The sequence below is a fragment of the Poecile atricapillus genome, chromosome 4 (assembly GCF_030490865.1).
Source record: "Poecile atricapillus isolate bPoeAtr1 chromosome 4, bPoeAtr1.hap1, whole genome shotgun sequence".
Taxonomy (NCBI): domain Eukaryota; kingdom Metazoa; phylum Chordata; class Aves; order Passeriformes; family Paridae; genus Poecile; species Poecile atricapillus.
This window is the reverse complement of record NC_081252.1, coordinates 1,669,599-1,692,798: the sequence shown is the minus strand read 5'-3', so window position 1 is coordinate 1,692,798 and position 23,200 is coordinate 1,669,599.

The window sequence follows — 23,200 nt, the reverse complement described above, 5'->3', positions numbered from 1 at the left end:
AACCAATAAGAGTTTCCTTTCTGTACTTTCGACGAAGTAGTCTATATAACATGGCTGTAACAATAAACTAGAGATTCTCTTCTGTTCTGACTCCTTTGAGAGTCCGTGTCGTTCTTCCTGCCGTTCCCAATTAGAACGACAGTGCCTGGCACTGCCACACGTCCCGGCAGGACGGGGTGTGAGGCCACCAACGAAGAGGGAAGAAGGAGAAGAAGAAGCAGCAGCTCCGTCTGGGTGATGGCAAATTCCCTTCTCTCTGCAGCAACAGCTCCCAGCAAAGTGTCCTTCTCTGAAGCTGAAGAAGCTGCCAAACTCTGCCCACCCTCCCCTTTTCCTGCCCCCTTTCCCCCTGGGCCCAACCAAACTCTTTGTGTTTCTCAAGTACCACCTGCAGTCAGGTTTTCCCCGCAACTAATGGGTAAAAAATCAACAGGTGAGCCAGGACTAAAAAGACACCTAACCCCCAACAGCTTCTCATCTCCATCTCTTTGCACTCCAAAAGCCAGGAGGGATCGATCTGTCACCTCTAAACAACTCAATCCCACTGAAAACAGCTCCATTTTACCCCAAAAGGGCTCAATCCCAACTCAAAAGGGCTTGTTCCACCTCAGAAAATCTCAATCCCACACCAAAATTACTCAGTTCCACCACCGCCAGGTGAGATGGAGGTGGAAGATGTTCTGGTTTAGGGCAAATTTGGAAGAAAACCTCTAAATGGGGTCCCTGTAAAAAACAAATTAAAGTTGTCCCTCCCCCAAATATTTCAGGAACACATTTTCTTGGAGAAAAGTGGAAAAACACAGTTTACTTAACAATCAAAGTATCTACAAGCATAAGCAAGATGAATAATATTAAAGAATAAATCCTCTGGTTGTTTGAAGAGATGGCAAAGCCAGAAAAGTCCTTTCCATGGGGTGTAGCTCAGCTCGCTCAGTCTCTTATCAGTTCCTCCGGCGCTGGAAAGGGCCCAGGCCCAGGCCCCCGTGGGCCACAGCCGTGAGCTCCCGGGGTTTGTCTGGGTTCTCAGTCCACAGCAGCTTTGAACAGATCCAAGGAAAAAGGCAAAAAACACTCTGAGGAACTTCTGTGCCTCAGCTAGCTAAAAACCAACTAAACTAAACTAAAAACTAACAAAAAAGGAAACTGAACTGAAGTGCCTAGAAGCAAAGGAGAAGCTCTGTCCCACTGTCTGTCCCTGCTGCAGACAACACAGGCCAGGGAAGCATGCGGGGCACTGAGTGCCATTTCTGCAAACAAACTGCAGCTTCTTCTTCCCCCCCTTGGCTCTCAGAGCCAGTCTTGAAGGTGCAGAACTTAAGAGGCAGCAGAAACAGAACAGATGCCTGGGGATCCAAGGATCACAAAGTCACCCCAGGCCAGAAGGAGGTTGGGAGAAGTGGGATCCACATTTGGAGCGGTGGGATGGGGATTGTGTGGGGCTGGCTGGGCTGTATTGGATAGGAAATCAAACTTTGAGAGTTCCTGATTTCTGTCCCATTCATTTTCAGTCAGGTGCAGCTCTGTTTGCAGAGGGTCGCTGTGGTGCTCGAGACGGACACACGACGCAGCGAGGTTGGCACGGCAAGAGCAATCTTTATTGCTCAGAAGCTGCTTTTCCATGGTTGACTGCGGAGGCTGGGGAACTGCCTGATTCAGAGATCCTGGCCCTCCCTTGGAATCAAGATACATTTTTCTAAGAGAGAGTGAAGTATCACTCCCAACAATCTTTGAGTTAGTTATGTTAAACTGTTACACTCCATTGCTGTCCTCTCCTGCCACCCCACCCCGATACCTGTATCCCAGTTTCCCCCCAGCCCCTCTCCTCCCCTATAAATACCCCAGTTTATCCCCTGTTCCACAGAGCTGCTGTCCCTGGCTCCCTTCGCCGAGGGCCTGGCTGTAATAAAGGCCAGTTCTCTGCGGAACGCCACACAGCGCTCTGCTCTCTCCCTCCGTGTCGCCTGCACGCTGCCGCTGAGCTGAGCTGAGCTGAAATCACTCGCCGGGCAGAGGACGTGTCTGTGCCCCGGGCAGTCCAACCGCGGACCGCTTTTCCGGGAGTCGCGGCACCCCTGCCACCTCCACCGCCACTGGCTGAGGCTGCTTCAAATAGTCCAGCGAGATACCAGGGGGTGAGGGGTGGAAAACTGAGCTCTTACACATCCAGTACTTCTCTTGTTGGAAGTCTTCAATCCCACCTCTCTGCTGGGATGAAATAGGTGCTACTCATCCAATTTCTAAAGAATCGTGCATCAAGCTGACACTGTTTGAAGACATCAAAATAGAAAAGCCAATTGAAACAAACCTCTGCTCCTTTCCATTTTCTTTGTTCCACAGTTTAGGACAGAAGACAGGAGAGAAAGATTGTTTTGGGAACAATGTTTTCAAGACTCTAAAAAGAGTATCAAAAACGCTCTGCCACACTCTCAACTCCTGCATCCCCAAAAAGCACTAGCCGTCTGCTCACAGACTCACAATTGTGGTGGCATTTCTAGGACACCACAGGACAGCTATGTTTCTCCTTTTCTCCTGGAAATACCTATAGCACTTCTGGCTAGCAAGGCAAACATGAGCCTCTTTTAGTGGCCCTTGAAATTGGACATGTGAAATGAGGAACACAAAGCCACAGGCCAGCTGAACCTGGGATCTCTGAATGGGTCTTCACATTCTTCCCAGGAAGATGAATGAGAATCACTATTTTGGCAGGGAAACTGTATCAGCTGGCAATTTGGTGTAGAAAATGTGCTTTCTGCTCCTCTCAGAGCCAAAACTCCTAGCCATTTTTTGAAAGTCCTTCTTAGATAAGGACCACGTTCAACTGAGTGACAGTGAAGCAAAATGGCAATCCAGGAATCAATTGTCCTGTACACAATCTCCTCCATCCACGTGCAAGGTTACTCACGGGCACACAGGAGGAAGGAAGAAACCCAAATGCATCATTGGACATAAAGTCAGACGTGTTGAGGGATGAAGAAATCTTGCAGAGATATGGAAACCTGCCCTGAAAAGCCAGTTCAGGAAGAGCCTGAGCTGTTTTGTGCTTCTAGGCCTGAAGATGCTCAGGATTTTTCCCAGATGCTCAGCAGGCAGTAGGATTGTGCCTGAATCTGGCTCTGGAAATGCCAGTGCCTCAACTGAGAGCTGTGGCAATGATTTCCATTGCATGGAGAGGGGCCACAGTCCTGCAAGAGTCTTTCAGCAGAGCAAACAGCAGCCTGGAGGGTGGGCAATGCTGCATCTGTACCACTGCATGCTCATCCTTCACCGTAATGCAGAGCTGCCCCCAAAGCTGCCATGGATCACTTTTTAGATTTCTCCTGTTGGATATATTTTGGAGAAGTTGTTCTAGGTGGCTTTGGATGGTGATCCTGTAGGAAGCAGCCATTCGCCTGCTGTTCCTGGGGTACGCCTGGAGCACCGTGAAAAGCGTCCTGACACAAGGAGCCAATCACAGGTTGTGTTGTGGCCGTTGCTGGATGCTGGAAGTTCTAGCTGGAGCGTGCACTGTGACATCACTGCCAGGAGCCCAGGCCCAGGCTGAAGTGGACAACGGAGACCATAGAATGATGAAATCCCTGGGTGGCTGGGCTTGGAAGGGACCCTAAAGACCATCTTGTTCCAAGATGGGCACAGAGAGGAGAAGCCTTTCAACTGCAGGAATTTTCAACAGCCCCAGGCTGCTGGGGCACTGGCCCAGGCTGTGCACAGAGGCTGGGGATGCTCCATCCTTGGCAACATTCTTAAAACTAATCCTAACTTCTCATTGCCTTTGGTTTTATTTGGGTTTTTTTTATCTATTGGTTTGATTGGTTTCTTTGGGTTTGTTTGTTTGTGTTTCTGTCTGTTTTGATTTGAGTTTTTTTCCTTTTTTATAAGTGACTGATTTAGTTGGCACAGCCAAACTCCAGAAAACGTAAACCAGGCTTGACTTTCCAGAAATGACTTTTGGCTGGCTTTAGCTGCATTCCCCAGGATCAGGATCACCAGGAGATATTTGCAGGTTTTACTCTGCATCATCAGCTTGCCCAGACTTTGCTCAGTGTTTCACCAATGGAGAAGACAATGGATATTTTGCCAAAGCTCCTTTCAAACAACAAAGCTTGGGGCAGCACGACACAAAAGAAGAAAAGAAAATATTCCCCAGTTAGAACAGAGCCAGAGTCCCACCATTTTCCCCTCTACTTTTATTTATTTTCTACATTTAGAGGCAAACCTTCCATCTCCAAAAGCTTCCATCTCTCACTTCCTGATGCTATTTGCTACCCTTTAGCCTTGACCCCCACGGATCTGACTGCTGTCCATGTGGGGCTGGGGATGCTCAGCCTGGAAAGAGAAGGTGCTGGGGAGGCCTCCCTGCAGCTCTAGGAAAGATGGGCACAGAGAGGAGAAGCCTTTCAACTGCAGGAATTTTCAACTGCAAGATTGAAGTTGGATCTAATGAAGCTGCTCTTTTACACTCAGGCTGCTGGGGCACTGGCCCAGGCTGTGCACAGAGGCTGGGGATGCTCCATCCTTGGCAACATCCAAGGCCAGCTGGGAGCAGGGCTCTGAGCAACCTGTTCTGGGGGAAGATTGCTCCGCTTGGAACAAGATGGTCTTTAGGGTCCCTTCCAAGCCCAGCCACCCAGGGATTTCATCATTCTATGGTCTCCGTTGTCCACTTCAGCCTGGGCCTGGGCTCCTGGCAGTGATGTCACAGTGCACGCTCCAGCTAGAACTTCCAGCATCCAGCAACGGCCACAACACAACCTGTGATTGGCTCCTTGTGTCAGGACGCTTTTCACGGTGCTCCAGGCGTACCCCAGTCACCTTGTTTCCACCTGCTCCCCGATTGCCCCAGCAGTCCCTAAAGCTCCCCATTGCCTGCATTTTGTTCTCCATCCTGCACCATGTCTGCCTTTGCTCCAAAGAAGGTATGGTACTGTTCCATGGAGGTGGACACCCCTCAGCTGCCTGGGTGGGCTGGAGCTCTGTGGGATAGTGCTGGAAAGGGACCCCACTCTGAGATTTCACTACCTCTGCAGGCTGTCCCAGACACAGTAGAGGAGATGGAAGTTGATACACCAGTTAACAGTGAAGAGAGAATGGAAGTGGACGAAGAGAACACCGGAGATGAAGAGATGGACATAGATGTGGACGAGATGGAAGAAGAAATGGAGGTGGAAATTCAAGACGACATTGAGGAGATGGAAATTGATATAGAAGACGAGGAGGAGGACATGGTGTTGGGATGAAGACCAATGCCAGCAGTAGAACAGGCAGGTGCTCCCCACGGGCAGAGCGGGTCCCCTGCTGCCAGGCTGGGGCTGGGCTGGGCACTCCCTGCTCAGGGACACGCTACCCCATGCACTGGATTCTGGTGGCCTTCCCTGGCCTTTCCTCTGCTTGCTTTGGGCCACACAAGCCCTGTTCCAGTGCCTGGGCCACAGTCCCCAGCCCCAGCCAGGCTCACTTCTGGCAGCAGAGTCCCCCTGTGCCAGTGTCCCAGCCCGGGAGCACATGGAACACCCCTCCATGCCTGACTGCACTGACCGTGCCACTTGTTTTTCTTCCAGGATTGAGGCACATCCCGGGCAGAGATGCCACCCATCTGTATATACGTTTTGGAGTTGTTGCGTTCAGATAGACATTTTAGAGTTTGTTTTAGTGTTCTGTAAATATGTTCCATGTAGTTTAGTTAGATATGTTCTTAGGTAAATAGGTTCTATAGTTTGTTGTTGTTGTTGTTACAAATATTCTTACCATGTAAATATGTTTTGTAGTTCATTCTTTTTCATTTTCTTCTACAAATAAACATTCTTTGTTTTTCACACCCCAGTTCTCTTTGCATTTGCTTCGGGCACATTTGCAAAGTTGTGGTTTCCACTCACTCCAGGTTCCCAGGGCTGGATGTCCCCGAGGGAGCTGGCACAGCCACCCCAGCAGTGGGCTCCCTGTGCACAGGGGGTCCCACTGACAGAGCTCACCCTCTCCTTGCAGTTTCTCTGGACACACTTGGGAGCTGTCCCATGGGATCCCACATGGGAGCAGGGCTCAGCCTCATCCATGGCTCTTCCCTGGCTAGCCCCAGGGCTAAGGAGGCTGCACTGGGCTGCGGGCAGCCTGCTTCCTGGGCACCCTGAGGGGCTGGAGCCAGCCTGGAGGGAGCCTCAGCACAGGGGCCTCTGGCCTACATGCACCAACATTTCCTTTGGAAACCCCCTCTGTCACCACACTCTGCTACAAGCACAACATCAATTGTTCCTCCTAGTTCAAGGGGAGACATTAATTGGCACAAATTTGTCCCTTGGACATTCTAGCACAGCAAATGGCAGCGCTTGTAATCCCTGTTCTGCACTCCCAAAGCTGGTCACACTTCAGGCCCTTTGTACACCCATTTCCTGATGTGCATCTCACAGTGAGGTGAGATGTGAGCTCTCAGCACACTCAGGACACCTTCCCCTAGACCAGCTTGCTCCAAGCCCCATCCAACCTGGCCTTGAACCCTTCCAAGGGTCAGACAATCACAGACCTGTACTATTCCTCCCAGATCTAAAATCATACCAAACTTAGCAGCCTCAGAGATAGATTTCTATTAAATATCTACATTTTTCTAGGAAAGAAATATGGCAAAACTTGTTTGCATCTGACTTCGCAAAATCAACACGAGCTCTTCAGAAAGGGGTGATGCCTACTTTTCTTATTTTTCCCCATTTGGTGGAACATTGTCATTCTGTTGTTGTTTGGAGCAGTATTTTAATGTATCTGGCTGAGGCTGCTTCAAATAGTACAGCGAGATACCAGGGTGTGAGGGGTGGAGAACTGAGCTCTTACACATCCAGTACTTCTGTTGTTGGAAGTCTTCAATCCCACCTCTCTGGTGGGATGAAATAGGTGCTACTAATCCAACTTCTAAAGTATCATGCCTCAAGCTGACACTATTTCAAGACTAAAAAATAAAAAAGCCAATTTAAACAAACCTCTGCTCCTTTCCATGTTCTCTGTTCCACAGTTTATGACAGAAGACAGGAGAGAAAGATTCTTCAGGGAACAATGTTTTCAGGACTCTAAAAAGAACTGAAAATCCGCTCTGCCACACTCTCAGCTGCTGCAGCCCCAAAAAGCACTGGCTCTCTTTGCTCACAGAGTCACAATTGTGATAAACATGTGGTGGCATTTCTACCATGCAACAGGACAGCGATTTTTTTCTTTTTCTCCTGGAAATACCTACAGCACTTCTGGCTAGCAAGGCAAACATGAGCCTCTTTTAGTGGCCCTTGAAACTGGACATGTGAAATGATGTACACAAAGCCAAAGGCCAGCTGAACCTGGGATCTCTGAATGGGTCTTCACATTCTTCCCAGGAAGATGAATGAGAATCACTATTTTGGCAGGGAAACTGTATCAGCTGGCAATTTGGTGTAGAAAATGTGCTTTCTGCTCCTCTCAGAGCCAAAACTCCTAGCCATTTTTTGAAAGTCCTTCTTAGATAAGGACCACGTTCAACTGAGTGACAGTGAAGCAAAATGGCAATCCAGGAATCAATTGTCCTGTACACAATCTCCTCCATCCACGTGCAAGGTTACTCACGGGCACACAGGAGGAAGGAAGAAACCCAAATGCATCATTGGACATAAAGTCAGACGTGTTGAGGGATGAAGAAATCTTGCAGAGATATGGAAACCTGCCCTGAAAAGCCAGTTCAGGAAGAGCCTGAGCTGTTTTGTGCTTCTAGGCCTGAAGATGCTCAGGATTTTTCCCAGATGCTCAGCAGGCAGTAGGATTGTGCCTGAATCTGGCTCTGGAAATGCCAGTGCCTCAACTGAGAGCTGTGGCAATGATTTCCATTGCATGGAGAGGGGCCACAGTCCTGCAAGAGTCTTTCAGCAGAGCAAACAGCAGCCTGGAGGGTGGGCAATGCTGCATCTGTACCACTGCATGCTCATCCTTCACCATAATGCAGAGCTGCCCCCAAAGCTGCCATGGATCACTTTTTAGATTTCTCCTGTTGGATATATTTTGGAGAAGTTGTTCTAGGTGGCTTTGGATGGTGATCCTGTAGGAAGCAGCCATTCACCTGCTGAGATATCCTTACAACTAATCCTAACTTCTCATTGCCTTTGGTTTTATTTGGGGTTTTTTATCCATTTGTTTGATTGGTTCCTTTGGGTTTGTTTGTTTGTGGTTTTGTCTGTTTGGCTTTGAGTTTTTTTGCTTTTTTATAAATGACTGGTGAAGTTGGCACAGCCAAACTCCAGAAAACGTAAACCAGGCTTGACTTTCCAGAAATGACTTTTGGCTGGGTTTAGCTGCATTCCCCAGGATCAGGATCCCCAGTAGACATTTGCAGGTTTTGCTCTGCATCTTCAGCTTGCCCAGATGTTGTTCAGTGTTTCACCAATGGAGAAGATAATGGATATTTTGCCAAAGCTCCTTTCAAACAACAAAACTTGGGGCAGCACGACAGAAAAGAAGAAAAGAAAATCTTCGCCAGTTAGAACAGAGCCAGAGTCCCACCATTTTGCCCTCTACTTTTCTTGATTTTCTACATTTAGAGGCAAACCTTCCATCTCCAGAAGCTTCCATCTCTCACTTCCTGATACTCTTTGCTACCCTTTGGCCTTCACCCCCACGCATCGGACTGCTGTCCATGTGGGGCTGGGGATGCTCAGCCTGGAAAGAGAAGGTGCTGGGGAGGCCTCCCTGCAGCTCTAGGAAAGATGGGCACAGAGAGGAGAAGCCTTTCAACTGCAGGAGTGAGATTGAAGTTGCATCTAATGAAGCTGCTCTTTTACACTCAGGCTGCTGGGGCACTGGCCCAGGCTGTGCACAGAGGCTGGGGATGCTCCATCCTTGGCAACATCCAAGGCCAGCTGGGAGCAGGGCTCTGAGCAACATATTCTGGGGGAAGATTGCTCCGCTTGGAACAAGATGGTCTTTAGGGTCCCTTCCAAGCCCAGCCACCCAGGGATTCCATCATTCTATGGTCTCCGTTGTCCACTTCAGCCTGGGCCTGGGCTCCTGGCAGTGATGTCACAGTGCACGCTCCAGCTAGAACTTCCAGCATCCAGCAACGGCCACAACACAACCCTTGGCTCCTTGTGTCAGCACGATCTTCTCCCTGCTCCAAGGCTACCCCTGTCACTTTGTTTGTCACCAGCTCCCTGATACCGTCCTCAGTCCTGAAAGCTCCCCATTCCTTGGATTTTGCTGCCCATCCCTGCAGGATGTCTGCATTTGCTCCAAAGAAGGTATGGTACTGTTCCATGGAGGTGGACACCCCGCAGCTGCCTGGGTGGGCTGGAGCTGTGTGGGACAGTGCGGGAAAGGGACCCCACTCGGAGTTTTTGCTACCTCTGCTGGCTGTCCCAGACCAAGAGGTGGAGATGGAGGTGGATGCCCAGATCAACTCAGAAGAGAAAATGGAAGTGGACAGAGAAGAGACTCAAGAGGAAAAGATGGATGTGGATGTGAAAGAGATGGACGAGGAGATGGAAGTAGATACACAAATTGATACCAAAGAGGACATGGAAGTTGATGGAGAGGAGACCGGAGAGGAAGAGATGGAAATGGAAATCGAAGAGCATGTTCAGGAGATGGATATAGATATAAAAGACAAGGAGGAGGACATGGTCTTGGGATGAAGACCAATGCCAGCAGCAGAACAGGCAGGTGCTCCCCACGGGCAGAGTGGGTCCCCTGCTGCCAGGCTGGGGCTGGGCTGGGCACTCCCTGCTCAGGGACACGCTACCCCATGCACTGGATTCTGGTGGCCATCCCTGGCCTGGCCTGGCCTTGCTTTGGGCTATACAAGCCCTGTTCCAGTGCCTGGGCCACAGTCCCCAGCCCCAGCCAGGCTCACTTCTGGCAGCAGAGTCCCCCTGTGCCAGTGTCCCAGCCCGGGAGCACATGGAACACCCCTCCATGCCTGACTGCACTGACCATGCTACTTGTTTTTCTTCCAGGACTGAGGCACATCCCGGACAGAGATGCCACCCTTCTGTATATACGTTTTGGAGTTGTTTTGTTCAGGACAGAGGTTTTAGGGATTGCTTAAGTTTTCTGTAAATACGTTTCATAGAGTTTTGTTAGATAAGTTCTTAGGTAAATAGGTTCTATAGTTTGTTGTTGTTGTTGTTACAAATATTCTTACCATGTAAATATGTTGTGTAGTTCATTCTTGTTCCTTTTCTTCTACAAATAAACATTCTTTGTTTTTCACACCCCAGTTCTCTTTGCATTTGCTTCGGGCACATTTGTAAAGTTGTGCTTTCCACTCGCTCCAGGTTCCCAGGGCTGGATGTCCCCGAGGGAGCTGGCACAGCCACCCCAGCAGTGGCTCCCTGTGCACAGGGGGTCCCACTGACAGAGCTCACCCTCTCCTTGCAGTTTCTCTGGACACACTTGGGAGCTGGAGGGGCAAATCCCAGTGGGCCCTGTCCCATGGCATCCCACATGGGAGCAGGGCTCAGCCTCATCCATGGCTCTTCCCTGGCTAGCCCCAGGGCTAAGGAGGCTGCACTGGGCTGCGGGCAGCCTGCTTCCTGGGCACCCTGAGGGGCTGGAGCCAGCCTGGAGGGAGCCTCAGCACAGGGGCCTCTGGCCTACATGCACCAACATTTCCTTTGGAAACCCCCTCTGTCACCACACTCTGCTACAAGCACAACATCAATTGTTCCTCCTACTTCAAGCGGAGACCTTAATTGGCACAAATTTATCCCTTGGACTTTCTAGCACAGCAAATGGCAGCGCTTGCAATCCCTCTTCTGCACTCCCTGCTCGGGCAACAAAACATTGGAACCTGCCAGAACATCTTGAATTAGCACCAACCTGCAGAGGGCTACAGGGGGACAACCTACCCCCAACCACACAGGGACATTGATGGGCTGGGGCAGAGCTGAAAGTAAAGTATTTTAATGCTAAGAGACAGGATTTTTTATTGCTGAATTCATTCTCCCACAACAAGAATGAAAGCTTTCAGTCTCCTCACCTGCCACACATGTCTATTGCCAAGGTCTGCTTCTGGGTTATGACTGATTTTTATTCATCTCTACAGAACTTAGCTTTTCCTGGCTAACATGCAGAGATGACATTTCAGAGCCAGATGAGCTCAGCACAGCTTGTGCAACACGCAGGATTTCCAGACCCAGAGATTCAGGCCATGCAAACTGATACTTTTTCGTCTGTGTGCTAAGATCACTATAAGGATGTCAGTGATGTACCACACACTTCTCAGAGCTGTCCCTTCTATCCAGCTCTCCCCAGTCACTTCACACACTTCACTCCAAGCAGGTTCTGATAGAGTTCAGGAGCACATGGGATTTCATCCTGGCTTTTCTTCATTTTCTCCTGAGCTGTCTCCAGACACAGTGTGTGGGCACTGCAGCAGCATTAACGGGGCACCTCCCTGACACTGAGATTCATGTCACAACTTTTCATCAAAAGCAGCAAAGAAATTATTCCCACTGGGTCCCACACGGCTCCCTGGCAACTTTGTGCTGCTGCAGCTCCAGCACCAGGCCTGGTGCACAGGAGTTTCAGGTGGAGACACACCGAAGGAATCAGCCATTCCCAGAGAAGAAACATCTGTTTGCATGGCCCAAATCCTTATAACACTGCAGACTCTGGTGACCCACACTCTGCATTTGCACTTCAGCCTCTGTGCCTCACTTTTCCTCTCACTAAAGTCCCCCCAGTTTCCCTCATGCTCAGATTCCCAAGAGAATTCAAAGCCACATTAGGAGCAGGGAGAGATGAGGGGAGCTGTCCCAAGGCTCGACCAAATTTCTCAGGCCTGACAATTCTAGCCAAGGACAGAGGAAAAAGCTGCATGAAAGAGGTGTGGAATGAAAGCAGGAATCAAATTTAGGTAGAATGAGAGAAGCTGAAGAGCTTTTCAGTGTTTGCAACAAGATTAGAAGCTCCAGGACCAGGAGGGATGCAACATTTCCCCCACTCTGACAACTCTGTGATGCAAATTGCAGCTCTAATCCTTCTCCCCAGCTCTGGGACTTGTTCAGCCACCAACATGGTGCTGAATTTTTCAAGCAAAGTGGAAGCTGGTCAGAGAGGTGGCTTGCAAATCAAAATCACAGAGGACAGCTTGGAAGCAGCAGCCAGAGCAAAGAGAGGCAGAGCCTGGCCCTGGGGTGCAGCACAGCCACACAACACATGCCTGAAACTCTAAGACATGAAAGAATTTGCCACGGGAGACACAGAAGGTACTTGATGGAATCCTGCCTCCTTCACAATGCATCAGCACGCAGGAGAGCACTAGGATGAAGATGACAGCACCTTCTGCTGCTGCTTCCATCTCCTGAGTCAAATCTCCCCAATATCTCTCACTATTGGCCATTCCCAAAGCCTCAGATTCTCTCAGTCCTTGCAGGATTTCAGTGCTGAGGAGCATGGAGGGAGATAAAGGCACTTGCAGAGACCAGAGATGCATTTTCTGCCTGAGGTGCATTCCACTGCCCAGCTTAGTTCCTCTAAAACCATTCCAATCAGCCCCTTGGACAGCACCAAGCCAGCAGCAGAACATCAGTGCCTGAAAATGCTTGGAAATGCCATTCTTTGAGATTTCTCTCCAGCTCTCCCATTTCATGGTGCCATTGCAGGGCTTTATCCCATCACTGAGCACTTGCAGCAAGTCTTGGCAACCAGCTTCAAACGGATATGTAGTGCTGAGCAAATACGAGGCAATTTGACTTTGTCTCCAGTGAATGAAATTTCACCTCAATCACATGAACTCTGTGTTCTGTCATTGGCCAGGCACTAACTACTGCCAGCTCCCCCCAAGCCTGGATGTCAAACTGCCTTCCTATTGGAAAGTTAAATTTAGTTGGTTTTATGTACAAGATTATTCTGTCTCCAAATCATTTGGAGCCATAGAATTGCATTTCCAAGGACTAAACTCAGAGCAGCCACAAAGAGCACAAGAGGCAGGAAAAGAAAGAAAAATAGAGATTTCTAAGGAGATGGAAATTGAATGCTGAGTTTATTCCCATTCCAGGAAGTTCCATCAATTATCACCTGTCACCTCCTTGCCTTCACTTGTGTGGCCACCACTGAATACACTCCCAGATAAGAAAATGTTGGTCCTACTGAAAACTGGGGCTAGAAGTAGAAAAAGGCTCAGAGATCTGACTTCAAAGACAACATCATGAAAAGAGCTGCCTTATAATAGCAAGATATGATGGGCAGCAGGAATGGCTGAAGCCAGCAGAGAGAAGTCCATGAACTATTGGTGCTACAAAGATTTCTGACAAAACCCCCAAGAAGCCAAAAACAGCGTTTGGTCTGGCCCAGCTGATAGGAGCCCTGTGCATTTAATTCAGTCATTGGCAGCACATGTGTCATGAGGTTAGTTTGCCTTTAAGGAAGTTAAAGTTGCTGGGGGCTCTTGGGAGTCTTTTCTCCTGACCAATTATCGGTCATTGCTGAGAATTGACAGCAGTTTTAGCCATTGAAAAGTAGAATCAACTTGTGAACCCCACCTTAAAGTGTATACCCAGAAGTCTGTGGTGGTCCTTTGTTTTCCTGACTGTGAAGGGTGGCGGAGCTCGGGCTGGCCTCCGGTTCTCTGCCCAAGCCATGCGGCTGGGCGGGGGCCGGGCCGGGCCCGCCACGTCTCTCGTCTCCCGGCTGGGAGATGAGGCTTGCCCCGGGCCAGGTCGGGCTGGGCCGAGCTTGGCCCGATCTCTGGTTCAGCTAGAGGGTTTGCTGTAACTACATTCACTAAAAGCTGCCGAGTGAAGAAGGAAAGGAACTCTGAGCCTGCAGCAAGCAGAGACGGAGACCACGCTCTCTAAAAGCAGCTATGAGGAACTTTCCATCGCAGACAGCTCCAGCTCCTGTTCAGCAGAGATCACCGAACCATCTACAAAAGCTTGGGCAAGATTTTAACTCTTTCTTATCCAGATGAGACTTGTGGATTAATCTTTTCATCCAGAGAGAGAAAAGGAGAGTGATCAACATGAAAAAAGACTTTATAAACTACTAGTGGCAAGAAAGAAAAGAGACTTCAAGAAAGGTAGGGAATTAAGGAGATGCTTTAATTAAGCTGAAATATCTTTCTGTTAAAACTATGGAGATGGACAATGAAGTCCTGAAAAAAACCCTTTTAATTCATAATAGAGTATGGAGAGGAATAAGGTGTTCAAAGTGTAAATTTGAGTAAAAAGTGAAGTAATTGTGGTATAGTGAAGTGCTGAGAGATTTGAAGCCTTGAGAGGCAATGAGAAAACTGTTTCTTAGTGAAGCTCACAGAAGCAGATGAGGAATACTTTTTTGCCTTTGACTAACTTATCCTTAAAAATGCTATCTTCAAACTCATGACCCATAACACATTTCAGAGTGATGTGGAATGGGAGGGGTGGGCTTTAATAACAGTAGCTCTGAGCAGCTGATATCAGAGAAACGAGAAACTATAACAAAAATAGTTTTCTTGTGACAAACTCCATAAATTAACAGAAAGGAACTTCTGTTTCTCTACAGAAACTGAGGAAAAGACTATAAAAAGAATTAGAACTGTTTAAACCATCAAAATTATAAAGTTTTTGTCTCTGTTGTCATATGAACGAAAAAATAGTGAGCAGTGAGAAATGAAAAGGTTTTTCTAAAAGTTTATTCTGGTGTTCTTATTCTTGTAGTTTGTCAATAAACTTTTCTTTATTCCTTTTAAGTTTTATGCCTGGTTTGCTCTTATTTTAATCCATATCTCACAGCAAGACATAAATAATTCTTTTTTCCCCTTTTTGTTAATTACTGGTTCAAAACCACGACAACATGGAGATTGGCTTTAAGCTCCTTTGGTCCACTACTGTTCTGTTTTGTTTTGTTTTGTTTTGTTGTTTTGGTTTTTTTTTCCACCCAGAAAATGTAATTGCTTCTACTCTTTGGGAAGAAATTACTGCTTTGAATGGTTCAAGGCAAAGAGTTTCTTCCCATACCCACTTGCAATCAGTCACTAAGAGAAATATTTTCTCAAAAGGTCTCTTAAAAATTTTGGAGTTACTCGCAACGTAAATAATTTGGTAATTTTGCTCCAAATAATAAAGGAATTGAATTTGGCTCCCTCAGCTTAAAAAGAAGTCTTTCTTCACAGTTCTTCACCAAGAGGAACAAAACACTTGGTTGCAGCAAACTGAAGGGAGGAAGAAGTATCCTTCCCCCTGAGCTGCACATCAGGAGACAATTTTGTTGCCAAGAGGTGACAAAACCCAGCCAATTTCCAGTTCTTTTAGTTGAAGGGAAAAGCTCCAAGGATCATAGCTGGGGCAGACACAGAGTGGGAGGAGCAGGGGATCTGCTGGGGGGTTTTGGCCTGGGGCATAGATTAAAGAAATCTTCAAGTGAAACCTGGCAGAGCTCAAGACTTCATCCCGCAGAGGAGAAATTGGATTTGACCCAAATGCCATTCAAATCCAAAATACATTGAGGCATTTCCCCAAGCTCTGCTGAGCCATCAGGTACAACCCAAAGCACCCTGTGCGACCAGAGCAGCAGCTCCCTGGCATGGGGACAGGGGTGCTCTCTTGGCAAGCCACCTGCATCACCCATGGGATTTGCAAGATCTGCTTCTAAAGACCCCAACATCCAAAAGACTCCACATTCAAAGCCTTTCCTTTGGGGTTTCACTTCTCCATCTGTCTCTTGTCACTAGACAGCTGCTTCACTTAAACACCCTTCTGGATGGGGTCAAATTTTCTCCGAATTTCCAGCCTAAACAGGAAGTTACTTCCATTCATTCTTCTGCAAGTACTGGCAGCTTGTAGCTGCTCTGCTCTTCCTCTCCTGCTGTGCATTTGTGCACATCAAGTGCCAAGAGCATTTCCTTGTTTCAATGATGTCATTTTGCCTTATTATTTCCTTCCCATAGAGTTGCACAGATTTGGTGCTGGCTCAACTCTCAGAACACTGACAGCACAAAGTTGAGTTTTCGCACCAACTTCTCCAACCTTGGCACCTGTTGCAGTCCGCAACCTCAGGATCTTGGCCAGGGAAACCGCAGGGTTCTGGGGACCAGCATGGAACACCAGCGAGAGGGGCCTTGGTTCATGAAACCATTTCTTCAGCATGGGAACAAACTCAGATCCAGAACAGAGAGCCCCAAACAGAGGCAGGGCAGGGGTTTTTGAGGGACAGAACTCATGAGCGTCTCCACCCTTGAGGCTGGAGTTCAGGGTCAGGGACCACTAGAAACACGGCAAGGAAGATGCCCCCCAGGGATTCAAACCCAATCTGAACCCCTGGGCCATCCTTCACAAGGGGTTTGGAGTGGGACAATGGAATTAGTTGCCTCCCCCGAGGCACATCACAACATCTGCTCCTTTTTTTTTTTTTCCCCTTCAAATTTTAATTTGGAGCTTAAAAATGTTTCCAAAACTTACAGCATAAAATCTCACCTCCTCCACAGAGCACTCACTTTGCTCTGTGGGACACTAAAAACTCAATAACAAAACACGTTAAGCAAACAAACAAACAGAAAAAAACAAAATTAAAAACAATCACTTAAATTAAACAGTGATGGTACTTAATACAAACGTAACGGTTTTTTAGTTCAGTCTCTTCCAGTTCTGGAGTTTCTTTCAGGAAGGGCACAGCTCTTAGATCTCCTCTCACGAGGGGCAGAGTTCTTAGATCTCCAGCTTCGGCTCTGGTCTCGTAGGTGTGGGCGTTGCCACTTGAGATGTTCTTGGTGAAACGCTGGCTTTCAGAGCTCGGTTCCAGTTTTGATTTCCCCAGAGGGGGTGTTGCCCACTGTCATAGGTTAGCTTCACCTTTAAGACCGAGTGAAAAAAAGAGGAAGTTGAAGCTACTGGTGATTGATAGGAGTTTTTCTTCCTGACCAATTATCAGCCATTTCCAAGAAGTGACAGCAGATCTGACCATTAAAAAGTGAATTCAACTTGTAAACACCCCCTTAAGAAGTATACTCAGAGCTTTCTCGTTCTCTTTCTGGTTTCCAGCGTTTGAGAGGTAACAAGCTCTGTGTTGGTTTCCCCCCCCCTCCCAGGCCCGGGACAAGGCCGCAGGGATGGGGGGGGAAAAGGAGAGAAAAAGCCGAGCTTAACACTTTTGTTTAGTTTTCAAGGTCTGCTGTTAGACTGAAACCTGACACTATGAACTTTTGCAGCTTTCTTAAAACTTTTAATTTTTTTACTACCTGAATAAACAAACAGATTACTCCTTTTTCTTAAAAAAGACAGAGAGAGACAATTAACATGTAAGACACCATAAAACCACTAAAAACAGTGAAGACAAGAGTTAAGTTTAAATAAGAAAGAGAGAAAAGGAGATGCTTGTTGCTGAAAAGTCTTTCTGTTACAGCTATGGAGATGGACAGTAGTTTAAAGACTCCTTTAATTCATGACTAGAGTATGGGAGGAATAGAGTATTCAAAGTGTGGACTTTAGAAAAAGTAGTTGTGATAACTGTGAGTTGCTGGAACTTAGGAGTGAAGTGAAGATTTTGAAGCTTTGAAAGAGCCAGAGAGATGGCTGTTTTTCCAGGAGGGCTCACAGAGAGAAATGAAGAAGATTTCTACCTTTGAATTACTTATCCTTAAAAATGGCATCCCAAGACTTAAAATGACCCCTGCACACCTCAGAAGAGTGTACAATGGGAGGAGTAGACTCTAGAAACTCCATGGATTAGCAGAAAGAGACTTCTGTTTCTCTGCAGAGACTGATGAAAAGACTCTAGAAATTGAAACTGTTTTTGACCACCAAGATTCTAAATTTTTTGTCTCTATGTTGTTATGTGTACAAAGAAATGATCAAGTAGTGAAAAGTAAAAGGTTTCTCTGAAAGTTTATTTTGGTATTCTTATTCTAGTAGTTTGTTAATAAACTGTCTTTATTCCTTTTGGGTTTTGAGCCTGTTTTGCTCTTATTTTGATCCATATCTCTAGCAAGAAATAAGTAGTTTTTTGTTACTAGTTTAAAACCACAACACCCACCATGGAAAAGGCACAGCCCCCAGGGGTGGAGCAGCCGAAGAAAGGGCTGGGAGCGAAGCAGGAGTTATTGGGGGAAGGGAAGGTTGGGGGCTGGAAAAGAAGGAGCAAGGCAAGAAAAAAGGAATCCCAGACTCCGTGGGCAGTGCCATCTTGGGAAGAGGGCAGGGAGCGGGATGGACTTTCCCGGCCAGGGAACGGGAATATGGAAAGACAGGGGGTGAAGTAGGACACGGAACGGCGGGCGGACGGCAGCAGACCCGCAGCACTCTGGATGTTGCCCGTCCCTTGCCTGCCTTCAGGAAAACAGGGGATGGGATGGCAGAAAGACACCGGGGTGACGGGGAGTCGGCAGCAACCCCGAGCCATCTTGGCATTTTTCACCCTTTGTCCTGCCCTTAGGAACAGAGGAGAGGGGACGATACAGGGAGGTATACACCAAAAAAAAATGAGGGACTTCACAGAAGCCAAAAAACAGTCCACAGGAAGGGCCATACCGTCCATAATCGTCCATAATTGTCGATAATGTTAATCTCGTCCATAAAGGTCCTTCCCATCTATATAAAAAAACCAAAACCCTCCATAATACGTCTCGTTGGGTGATGTTAGATGTTTGTCCCAGTGTCTGGTCTCTCGGCTCCCCCACCTCCATAAGCCCTTTTCCCCCATGACCCTGAGGCACTCCCAACTTGGCCCTCCTGCCAGGTATTCTCGACTCCTCCTTTCTAAGGCAGGAGTCTCGCCGGCTCTCGAGCCATCAGCCGGGGATTTACAGAGTGTCCATGGAGGCGCTCCTGCTGTTCTCCTAGTGCCTCTCTGGATGCCGTGCATTCTCCACCATTTGTTGTAGTCCGCAACTGCAGGATCAGGTCCAGGGATGATATTTTCTGGAAACCGGCATGTACTACAATGAGAAGCGCCTCTGTTCATGAAACCATTTTTTCAGCATGGGAACAACTCAGATCCAGAACAGAGAGCCCCCAACAAAGGCAGGGCAGGGGTTTTTGAGGGACAGAAGTCTTGAGGGTCTCCACCTTTGAGGGTGGAGTTCAGCATTAGGGACCACTAGAAACACAACAAGGGAGAAATCCCCCAGGGACTCAAACCCAATCAGAACCCCTGGGCCACCCTTCACAAGGGGTTTGGGGTGGGACAACTTCATCCAGAGCTCCCACGCCCATCCCCCAAAGCAGGAGGTCAAAATTCACTAGCTTGGCTTACAGCCATGCCTCTCCTGTAACAATGCTTATCTGAAACTAACTCTTTGCCTCCCTGAAGCACCTCACAACAGTTTATGCTGTCTCTTTCCATGTTGATCACTCTCTCTCTCTTCCCCTATCTCTGGAAAAAAGGATGAATTTGCAAGACTCACCTGAGCAGTGAGCAGGTTCAACTCTTGCCCAAGCCTTGTGGATGGTCCCGGGATCTCTGCCGGAGCAGCGGCTGGAGCTGTCTGCGCTAGAAGATTTTTTCCCATGGCTGCTGTGGGGAGTGTGGCCATTATCTGAGCACGCTGCAAGCTCCTATCTTTCCCTGCATATCTTTAGTGGGCAGTGTGTGGTGAAACTGAGCAGCGGCAGCAAGTGCAGGCCAGGCAGGGAGCGGCCTGGCCCGGCAGCCCCGCTGTGCAAGGCCCAGCCAAGCCTCTGAGAAGGGGCTCCTGTCACTTGCCAGTCTCCATCCTCCCCGGGAAGCGCAGAGCTGCAGCCAGCCCCGCTCCCCTCCCGTGGCCTTGGCTGGCCTGGGGGGAAGGAGGCTGAAGGGGAGCCCTGGTACCTCTTGAAAAGGCGGAAAGCAAAGAGAGCAAGGAATTGCCGGCCTTAGGTCTTCAAGTGGTGTTCTCAGGTTGATGTCACTTTTCAATGGTCCCAACTGCTGTCAGTGCTCAGCAATGGCCACTTGTTGGCCAGGAGAAAAACTTTGTGGCATTTTCAGGAGATGTGGGGAATTTTGAGGGATTTTTGTTGAAGTTTATAGGCTCTTGATGAGATTGAAATAATTTTGTGGGATTTTTTTGGAATTTGTAAAATATTTCTGGAATTTTGTGGGATTTTTCTTAGGTTTTGTGGAAATTTGTGGAGATTTTGAGGGATGTTTCTGGAATTTGGTAGGGTTTTGAGGAGACTTGAAGAATTTTGAGAAATTTTTCTTATATTTTGTGGACATTTCTGGTGATTTTGTGGGATTTTTCTTGAATTTTGTGAAAATTTGTGGAGATTTTGCGGGATGTTTCTGGAATTCAGTGGTGTTTTGAGAAGATTTAAAGAATTTTGTGGAATTTCCCTGGAATTTTGTGGGGTTTTTCAAGAATTTTCTGTGATTCTGAGGAAACTTGAAGAATTCTGAGGAATTTTTCTTGAATTTTGTAAACATTTGTGGACATTTTTTGGGACGTTTCTAGAATTTTGTGGGATATTGAGGAGATTTAGGGAATGTTTTGGGGGTTTTCCATTACTTTTTGGGATATTGAGGAGATTTAAGGAATTTTGAGGGATTTTTCCTGAGATTTATGGAAATCTGTGAAGATTTTTTGGGATTTTTGTGGAATTTGGTAGAGTTTTCAGAAGATTTAGGGAATTTTGTGGGATTTTTCTGGAATTTTGTGGGCTTTTGAAGAATTTTGTGGTTTTTTCTTGGATTTTCTTTAAATTGTAGGATGTTTTGTGAGATTTGGTAGGGTTTTGAGAAGATTTAGGGAATTCTGTGAGATTTTTCTTCAATTTTATTGTATATTGAGTAGATTTAGGGAATTTTGTTGGATTTTTCTTGAATTTTGTGGGATTTCTCTTGGATTTTGTGGGAATTGGTGGAGATTTTGTGGGATGTTTCTGGAACTTGGTTGGGTTTTGAGAAGATTTTGGGAATTTTGTAGGATTTTTCTTGAATTTTGTTGGATATTGAGGAGATTTAGGGAATTTTGTGGGATTTTTGTGGAATTTTGTGGGATATTTTGGAGATTTTGTGGGACTTTTCTGGAATTTGCTAGGGTTTTGAAAAGATTTTAGGACTTTTGTGGGATTTTTCTGGAATTTCGTGGGTTTTTCTGTAATTTTGTAGGATTCTGTGGAGAGTTGAAGAATTTTGAGGAGTTTTTCTTAGATTTTGTGGACATTTGTGGAGATTTTGTGGGATGTTTCTGGAATTTGGTATAGTTATCAGAATATTGAGGGAATTTTGTGGGTTGTTCCTGGAATTTGGTAGGGTTTTGAGAAGATTTGGGGAATTTTTAGGGATTTTTCTTGAATTTTGTGGAAATCTGTAGGGATTTTTTGGGAAGTTTCTGGAATTTGCTAGGGTTTTTAAAAATTTTTTCTGGAATTTTGTCCTGGGGTGATTTTATGATACTGGTATCCCCAATCGTCTGGTTTATGTTATATATTAAGTTCTGCACCTTTAAGACTGGCTCTGAGAGCAAGAGAGGGGGAAGAAGAAGCTGCAGTTTGTATTAAAGAAAAACATCACTCCCACACATCCCGCTCCTGGACTGTGGTGTCTGCAGCACGGACAGACAGCAGGACAGAGCTTCTCTCTGGTTTTTAGTTAGCTTTAGCTAGCTGAGACAGAAGAGTTCCCTGGACCTTTGGGGTTTTTTTCCTTTTTTTCTTGGATCTGTTCAAAGCTGCTCTGGACTGAACACCCAGCCAAACCCCAGGAGCTCACGCCTGTGGCCCACCGGGGCCTGGGCCTTGGCACTTTCCAGTGCCGGAGGAACTGATAAGAGACTGAGCGAGCTGAGCTACACCCCATGGAAAGGACTTTTCTTCCTAGACTTGCCATCCCATTGAACAGTGAGAGGTTTATTTAATATTATTCAATTTCTGTGAAATAAACAGCTTTTTCCACTTCTCTCTAAGGAATTCTTTTTCCTTTCCTGCACCAGTTGGGTGGGAGGGGTCATTTCCCCAGGGAAATCCCCATTTGGAGTTTTCCTCCCTAATTTGCCCTAAACTAGGACAAATACAGTTTTTGGGGCCCAGTGTGGGAAGAGAAAGTGGAAAAACCTGTACTGATAGTTGATTGGTTTTTTGGTTGTATTTATTCTGTATTGGGATAAAGCAGTCAGTAGCCATGTTGTTTGGATACATAATATCTCTCGGGGTTGTGGCCTTCATGTGGATCTGGTCCCTAGAATTTTTTGAGGTTTTAATACCTGTCTTTTCCCTCTTTTACAGTAGAGGGGCACGGATTCGAATGGTTATTGTGCTGGGCTCGGTGATAATGATTTATAGGAAGTTTATAGAACTACTGAAGCTTCTGTCAGGTATGTTTGGCTTATGGTTTCTTCGCCCGACCCTGCCTCCCAGTCCCAGTAGCACATTTTAGGAGTTTATTAGTAATTGTACCCAGTTTGTTAAAGGAAGAGCAGGGGATGAAGCTTTTCAGCCTTTTCTTTCCTTCTTCTCCTTTGAATCTGTTATGTCCCTCTTTGAGAATATCCAGTTTCCCCTGAGTGTTAAGGATACCACTTTCCTGGTCACTTTCCTGGTAGTTCAGCTTCCTCTATATGGTCTGCAACTTCTCTAGAATGAGGGCTGAGATATCCAGAGGAGCCAACGAGACCCCTGCCCCAGAAGTAGACTCAGGTGTGGGAAATCCTGAGTGGTGTAGAGAATGGGAGAGAATGGGCCAAACTCTGAAGAAATTTTCTGATCCCCCAGCCTGGGAATTTTCACGTGAACAAATTCAGAACCCAGATGAAGTAGGGAAATATCTGGAAGAGAATTGCTATGATGATTCTAAGGAGAAAAATATCATTGCAATAAGCTGGGCCCTAGCGTATGCTTATCACACGCTGCTAGATACTGTAGGGCAGGCAGATAAATCAGCAGCTACCCCAGTCACTCCGGCTGCAGCCAAGCCAGCAGCCAAACCAGACAGTGAGCCTAAGCCAGCAGCCAAACCAGACAGTGAGCCTAAGCCAGCAGCCAAACCAGACAGTGAGCCTAAGCCAGTGGCCAAACCAGACAGTGAGCCTAAGCCAGTGGCCAAACCAGACAGTGAGCCTAAGCCAGTGGCCAAACCGGACAGTAAGCCTAAGCCAGTGTCTGTTGCTCCTGCCACAAGAGGTATGAAATTCAAAACCAAAACCAATCGGCCAGCAGATGATGACAATGGTGATGCGGGGGAAGGACCCTCAAGACCAGCAACTGATCAAAAATCAGAAGACACTGGTGAACCTTATTCCCTGAAGGACCTTCGTGGCCTGAGAAAAGATTACACCCGACGACCTGATGAATCTATAATTAGTTGGTTAGTCCGTCTG